Source organism: Lontra canadensis, unplaced genomic scaffold (genome assembly GCF_010015895.1).
Source record: "Lontra canadensis isolate GAN:19392208 unplaced genomic scaffold, GSC_riverotter_1.0 scaffold21, whole genome shotgun sequence".
Classification (NCBI taxonomy): Eukaryota; Metazoa; Chordata; class Mammalia; order Carnivora; family Mustelidae; genus Lontra; species Lontra canadensis.
Window position 1 is genome coordinate 8134901 of NW_022631015.1, and position 8170 is coordinate 8143070.

Genomic DNA, 8170 nt, shown 5'->3' on the forward strand with positions numbered 1-8170 from the left:
CATCTCTGCTTTCCAGGAAAAGTTTATGTTCATGTGGTTCTCTTTTTTTTTTCTTTTTAAGATTTTATTTATTTATTTGGCAGAGAGAGAGACACAGGGAGAGAGGGAACACAAGATGGGGAGTGGGAGAGGGAGAAGCAGACTTCCTGCCCAGCAGGGAGCCCAATGCAGGGCTCAATTCCAGGACTCTGGCATCACGACCTGAGCCAAAGGCAGGTACTTAACAACTGAGACACGCAGGCGCCCCTGTTCATATGATTCTAAGGAAGCCTTCTGAGATTACAGCCACCTCATTTGAATATTCATGTCTATTTGGAAGATAAGTCAAATCATACTACTATTGAAGTTGTACGCTTAGAAAAGCTTAATGTTATTTGACTTTTGAATATTAAAATTTCAAATTATATACTGCTTATTAACAAAACTATCATACGAAAGAAATTTCAATTCTGTGGTGAAGAGGTTTTGAATTATCCATTTTTCAATGTGGCAGGTGAAATACAGTAAAATCAAGCAACTGATGTTAAATTCCATCACATTCCTCACAATAATTCAGAAATATTGATTCCAAATTCTAGATTCTTGATTTTTCTTTCTTATGGTGATGACATTGTTTTGAGCGAACATAGAGGAGTCACATAAAATCATCAAAGCATAACTTCTGATCTGGCTTTTATGTGTCATATTTTTGAAATTCTCGTTGTTGATGACCTTTAATCCCTACCCCAGCTTTAGACTTAGTCCCTTCGGGATCTCCTGTTTGGGGAGACAAATGGACCTTGGAGTTCACAGCTTAGCAAGTCATATTCCACTTCATTTTCCTCTGATCCTGGCACATACATTCTCTATTTTTTTCCCTTGTGATTCAGCTTCTGCCATGTGTTCTACCCGTGATGTCTTCTCAACCTTGACCATACTTTCTTTGGTTGCATGCTCAATATTCCTACTAAGGCTCACGTTCTGACTAGTCCTTTGAGTCTATCCCCCACCTCCTCTTGTCCGTAAAACTTCTCCCTGTGTTTGAGTCCCATTACCTGCTGGTAGTCTACTCGAAGTGCCTACTTGTAACGTTAGGCATCTCACTGATGAGGAGGAGGCTTTACTTAAGCAGGGGCAGCAGGAAGAAAATCCCTTTATTCACCACTGCCCAGGCATCCCTCTAAAGCCTAGCTGAGCTGGCCAGTCTCCTGAGATGGGTTAATAGGTAAACCAGCAGAACTGTCCATAGAATCCCTTCCTTGGAAAAAGTCTTGCTCAGTGTTAAATGGGCCAGAGAAAGAAGGAAGCATTAAGTCCTTTGGAGGAGGACAAAGAAACAACGGAGAGGATACCAAGCCTCATCTGCTGGTGTGGTGGCTAGAAAGAGTAGAATTTCAGGAATGGGTTGTCAGACAGGCATTAGGATCCAGAGTAAAAGACACTTGGATTTGGGTCTATTCTGTCTCTTATTACATGTGAACTTTAGGTACATTTATCTTGAGGAGGCCTATTTCCAAGTCTGTACAATGGAAACGATCTCTGCCTTTCCTGTCTCCCAGGATTTTGTATAAGTGATGATTCCTTCACTGTGCATTAGACAACAGCACAACTGGAGAATCTTATAAGGTATATGAATCAGTATCATCTCAAATAATCAAGGCTTTAGGTGTAGTAACGTTTTCCAATTTCAAACAATTATGCATATGTATTAAAACAATCTTATCTAATATAAAATTTGAGATTATTGACTGATTTCTTTATTTCCATTACTTAGTTTTCCTTCCAAAATATTTGAGATCTTTAAATTGTTAAGCATTACAAATCTTACTGCTCAAATTTGAATTTTTCTCAATTTAAATTGGTAAATGAGCCAGTATTTCTAAAATAAATTCAATCAAAATAGCAGCCAACCAACTATTATTTATATGAGTTGCAATGGCAAATTAGAGAACCACTGCAATGGCAAATCAGTGAATCAGTAAGACAAGTAAGAACTTTCTTTTTAATTAGTTTTGGCTCCTATCAAGATGGTGAACTAGCATAGACTGCTGGCTTCTTCTAAAACAACCCTGGGGAAATTACAGAAGAGAGAGGCAGATAGATAAACATATGGATTCTAGGAAAAAACAAAAACAAAAGCAAAAAATGAGGTGTCCTGGGGTGACTAAGACTGTTTTAAGCCTTTCAGTATGAAGGAATAAAGAGTGTGTGTGCGCGCGTGCATGCGCACGCAGGATGGTGTGGGAAGGAGGGGGGTGCATTGTGTGTGGGGGCAAAGTGTGCAGGGGAGAGCTGTATGTTGGGGAGTGGGGTGTAGTAGATAATGAGAAGGCTTGGCCGGGGCGGCGGGGAGGAACAGGACACTGCTAATGCCTATACAAAGGTGTGTAATCACTGTAAAACAAACATCAGAAAAGCATGATTTAAACAGAGAACTCAGGAATTTAAAATAACCATGATAAATGTAATAAAAGAAAATACTGCTAACATCAAGCAAAACCAAGAAATCATTAGAAAAATCAAAGTGGAAGTATTAGGTATGAAAATGTAATAGTTGGAATATAGAAAAACACCACCACTACACAGCATGGGATAAACAGTAGGTTGGGTAGATGAAGAACAAGTAGAAAGATCAGACTGAGAGTGTCTCTGAGCCAAGCAAGAAAGAATACAGTAAAGAGAAGGAAGCCGTGAAAGAACAGCTCAGGGATATGTGAGACAAAAGCAGAACCGACATCGCTTATAAGAGCCTGAGAGGGAGGGAAAAAATAAACTATTAGATCTTAGAAACTTTGTAAATAGACAAGCCCTCAGAATTAAGGGGAAACAAACAAACAACACCCGCCCCCCCAAAAACTGCTCATGCCTGTGTTTTATGAGAATGGCAAACTGCTAGGAATGGAGTGAATGATTAAATATATGCCAGTAAGAGTAACTTTGAGAATTTATGAGATAGCAGAGACACTGAAAAATGAGTTTCTTTATTCAGCGTATGACTGTCAGCTGGTGTATGGCACCATTTGATCGAGTCCCATAACCATGCACTAGCTCCACGAACCAGCCCCCTCGGCCGTGGCACCACACTCCTCCGGTGCAAGCCTCTTCTGAATCCCAAAACAATTCTTAGTGGTTTAAAGATAGGCTTGAGGGACACCTGGATGGCTCAGTCACTTAAGTGCCTGACTTCGTCTCAGGTCATGGTCTCAGGGTCCTGGGATGGAGCCCCCCGTCAGGCTTCGTGCTCATAGAGTCTGTTTCTCCCTCTGCCTCTGCTCCTTCCCCCTCTCACGCTCTCTCTCTCTCAAATAAATAAATAAAATTAAAAAAAAAATAGGCTTGACTGGCTATGGATGTGTTTGTGGGCATTTTACAGTAAAACTACCCCCACCCCCACCCCGTCCTATTAGAGCAAACCTTAAGAGCAGATGTTGCTATCAACTTCTTTGATTTCATGAGAGTTGTTCAGATATGAAAACAGTCCTGATAATGTGGGAAACAAAGGCAAAAGAAACTTTAAATTTCATTATTACTTACAGCCCATTTACAAATCCTTGAAACAGGCAGAGCGACATACCTCTAGGAACTCAGCTGCCTTGTTGTTAATATTTTGCTAAGGGCAAAAGGCAATCTTAGCCCAACACCCATGATCCTCTAAGTCTACTTTAACATATAAAAATTCCTTTGGAAACGTCCTTTATCTCTGTCCCCCAAGAAAATATGTTGGCCATCATCCCCAAGCATATGACCCACCATTATACATCTGAAGGGTCTCATGACTAAGGTTTTACTGGACAGTAATAAATGATAGCTAGCCACCTCAAGGTCCTGGAAACCTTGCTTCCAAAATTCCTTAGAGACTTACGCTGTTCTTAACCCCCTCCCAACTTGAATGTAAATAATCAGCTACGCCTCATGACCCCAGTGCAGCAATTTCTACCCATGGGTCCTGTCCCTGTGTTTTAATAAAACCACCTTTTTGCACCAAAGAAGTCTCAAGAATTCTTTCTTGGCCATTAGCTTCGACCCTAACATCTTTCCTACATCACTAAGATTGGCATATACTGCATACTAACATTATATCAATTAAAATGTGGTTAGAAACTAGAGAAAAGATTACCTGAATTTCTCAGTCATCCCTAGGTAGGGATGTGTGTGTGTGTATGTATGTATGTTATACATACACCCACACATACAAAAAAAAAAAAAAATCCTATGCAATTAAAATTAAGATATATGCTTTTTCCAAAACATATAAAAAAATCAATCCCTAAATGTTCATATTTTGTTGAGTCAGAAATAAAGCACAATATACACTTGAACTCATCTGCTTTTTATTATTCCTTTCATTGTGACTGGCATTAGGAGAAAAAAAAAGGGAGATGAGTCCTGCAAGGAAATCTATAATAATGACTCCAAGGTCTCATTTCTATCATTATCTATTGTGTATAATTATCCACATTTTACTTATTTCATCTATTTAAATCTTATCAATTGTGTTAAACTGATTAAAATGGACTAATTAATTATGTTTTAGAAATTTGGGGGTATCATAGGATTAAGATATTTAATAAAACACATTTTTGTGATTAAAGTCTCAGAAGAATCCCTTAAGTGTTAAGTCCTACTTCCCAAACCCCTTGTAATACACAGTTCATTCTGAAGCAGGAGTAAATCACTGAAGTGAACATTTTCTTCATAATGTCACTACAAAATAGCATAAAAAGTATTCTAACTACATGCCATGAAATTAAAACAACAGACCATGACTGGTAGGAAATTATAGGTTTATCTTAGTTTTGTGAAGATTTAAAATAAAAAGTAACATTTATGGAGAAAGTAATGAATATTAAATCTTTCATACACCTACAATGATTAAAGAACTCTTTTCACTTATGCTAGCAACTCTGCAACATGGTGAGATCTTTGGTCGGTTTGAACAAAGAGACTGAGAGATGTTAATTAGTGTCAGGTCACACAGAATGGAAGTTTGAAAAGCAAATGGAGGAGAATCAGGTGGAAGTTGTTCAAGGAGTTTAAGATGTCCTGACACCAAAAACAGGGATCTGGTACTCCAAGACTTTGATACTCAAGTGTGGTCCACAGAGCAGCAGGAGCATACACAATCCTATCAAATTAAAATCTTTTTAAAGAAGATCCTTGGGTGACTCATATGCACATTTAAGTTTTGGAAACACTACCACTATGGGGAATTATTTTGCAACAACTTAATGCTAGTAAGATATCTATGACTGGAAGAAAACAACATAGTTTCAACATAGTTTCATGTATTTTTATGTAGCAATCACAATAAATCTTCTTTAGAATGGGTGTTCCTTAAGTGTTTTTTGTTGTTGTTTGTTTTTGTTTTTGTTTTTTTTTGCAACCTCAGCATCTAGTGTAATGCGTAGCTCATATGTGCCCAGTAAGAATGGGTGAGTGAATTATGTTAAAGCAAAAATAGAGCAGTCAAGTCAGTGACGCTACACTCTTTGTTAAAAACATTAAGATGGTTGGCTCAATGGGCAAGTATAAGAACTTTTAATAGGGACCCATGGAAAGCAGAGTTAATGAAAATAGGAAAAATATTTTTTGCTCAAACACATAATGGGAAAAAAAAAACCTGTCATCTGCTTATTTAGGAAGTAAGCACACAAAGGTTTTGGGCATCATATGCATAATGTGGTAATTTGATAATTTTAAAGGGCAAATGTGATACTGGAATGCAAAAATATTTTCATTATGCTAAGCCCTCTTATTGGCCCAATATCCTGGTCAAATTTTTCTAGAATTCCATGCTCTTTGCTCAGGACGAATCAAGAATGTGAAGTGGATTTATGATAAAAATCACTTGAAAAAATTAAAGAGACTGAGAGGATAGCCCAGAGAATGCTCACAGTATTTTAAAACATCTGTTCACCATAAAGCAGCAGTGCAGTTCTGAAAACCCAGATTCGGTCTAGTTTTGTAGGCAGTTTCCAGGAGACTGTCCTCAATTCCAACACCAGCTACAAGCTCTGAGGATCCCAGGCCACTTTGTTACCAACAGAGTACAAATTGGGCAGTCCCCACTATGCCCTCAGGGTCAGGTTCTAGGGGGCCAGAATAATTTACAGAACTCAGGGAAGTGCTATACTTTGTTATGAAGTTTCCGAATCAGGATAAGATATAAGAAGAACACCGGGGGGGGGGGGGGGTCTGGGCGGGTTACAAACATTAAGCTCCCACATCCTCAGGACACATCACCCTCCAGGCACATCAATGTGGATCTCCAACCTGAGAAGCTCTCCTGAGCTTTCCTATGTCATTTTTATAAAGCCTCACTACAGACCCTTGATGGCTGAATCACTGATGTCACAAACCCTGTTCTTCTCTGGAGGTTGGACTGACATCACGAAGCTCAAAGCCCCAACTCCACAGCTGGTCATTCCAGCATGGCCAGCCCTTACTTTGGAACTATCTAGGGCCCCACCATGAATATCAAAGACATGCCTGTTACTTGGGAAACCCCCAAGATGAGAAGGTCCTTCCCAGGAACCAAGGAAAAAGGCCAGCTAAACTCTTTAATATACAAGCTGGCCTTACTGAGGATTCTGGCTAGGCTGGCTTACATCCATCCAGGTAAAATCTAATACGGTAATCCACGGGAGACCACCAGATTCTTCTGCTGTTACTTTGTTGCACTGGTTATATCAAAAAAGGGGATAGAAGATGGCAGAATTCAGAACATACTGTCCAGTGTAGTTTTTGGCCTAATAGTATTCTTTGATCACTAGTCGTGTATAACACAGATATTTACTGGGTGCCTACTCTGTGACAGAAACCTAATATGAACACTGCTGAAGAAACAATTTATATGTACAGATTGCTTAACCAAAGACATGTATCTGCATTTAACTAATGTTCCAATCAAATGATCCTTGTCTATTCATTAATGTCTCACAAACTCTTTACTAAAAATATTTCATCATCTATTATGTTACTTTGGGCTACTTCTGTGCTCATAGTGGGGTATGGTAGACAGAAAATGCACTATGGGGTGTGACCGAACTGGGTTTGAAATCCAGTTAATCGTGAGCTAGTAAGTACTTACTCTGGTCCTCAACCTCTGTATCTGCAAAACCGTGAACATAATCACATCATCTTAGAGAGGCTACAAAGTTGATTAAGAGCCTGACTCTCGGAGTAGGCTGCATGACAGCTCTGGTTCTTTCTAGCCATGTAAGGTTAGCAACTGTCCCCTAATCCCAATGGCCACAGATTCCTCATCTGTAAAATGAGGGCAAAACTTGCCCTCATAGAGATGTTGTGAGAATTAAATAATTTATTGAATATTTCACTTATAACAGTGCCTGGCACCTAATAAGCACTTAAATTTTAGTGATTATAGCAATTGCTATTTTTAAATCCCTTATTAATTATATTTATTATATTTCTGTTGTGATCACATAAGATTTATGAATGCTATTATAAAACGTGACACAAAGTATATATTCAAATATTGATTTCCTTTACTATAGCAATTATTGGGTTTCACACTATTCATTAAGAAGAGTACTACATGGACACAAATAAGTGAGATGAGGTTCACCTTCATTTGATGGGAGGTTAAAAAAAAAAAAAAGCAAATGGGAGTATAAACGGTTAGGCTGGCAAACCAATTTTTGAGCAGTGTTAAACTGCCTGAAAGTGGGGGGGTAGGAGGAAGAATTCTTAATAGTCAAAGGTTAAAAAAAAAAAAAAAGTGTGGGCATTAAAGGATGCTTTGAAAAGTTAACATCATAATCTTTTATCAAGAACCTGGAAAGGGGCGCCTGGGTGGCTCAGTGGGTTAAAGCCTCTGCCTTCGGCTCAGGTCATGATCCCAGGGTCCTGGGATCGAGCCCGGCATCTGGCTCTCTGCTCGGCGGGGAGCCTGCTTCCTCCTCTCTCTCTGCCTGCCTCTCTGCCTCCTTGTGATTTCTGTCTGTCAAATGAATAAATAAATCTTTAAAAAAAAAAAAAAAATGGAAAATCGTTTTTAAAGCACAAATCCTTACCATTTTAAGAGTTTAAGAAGGCATAATAAAGTACCAACTAGTATTTCTTTCATTTCAAAATATGGAAACATAAATATAATCACCACTTGGGGAAAAATACCCTCACAGTATTTTAATATATGACAAATGAAAATCAGTCAGAATTCCTTATGCTA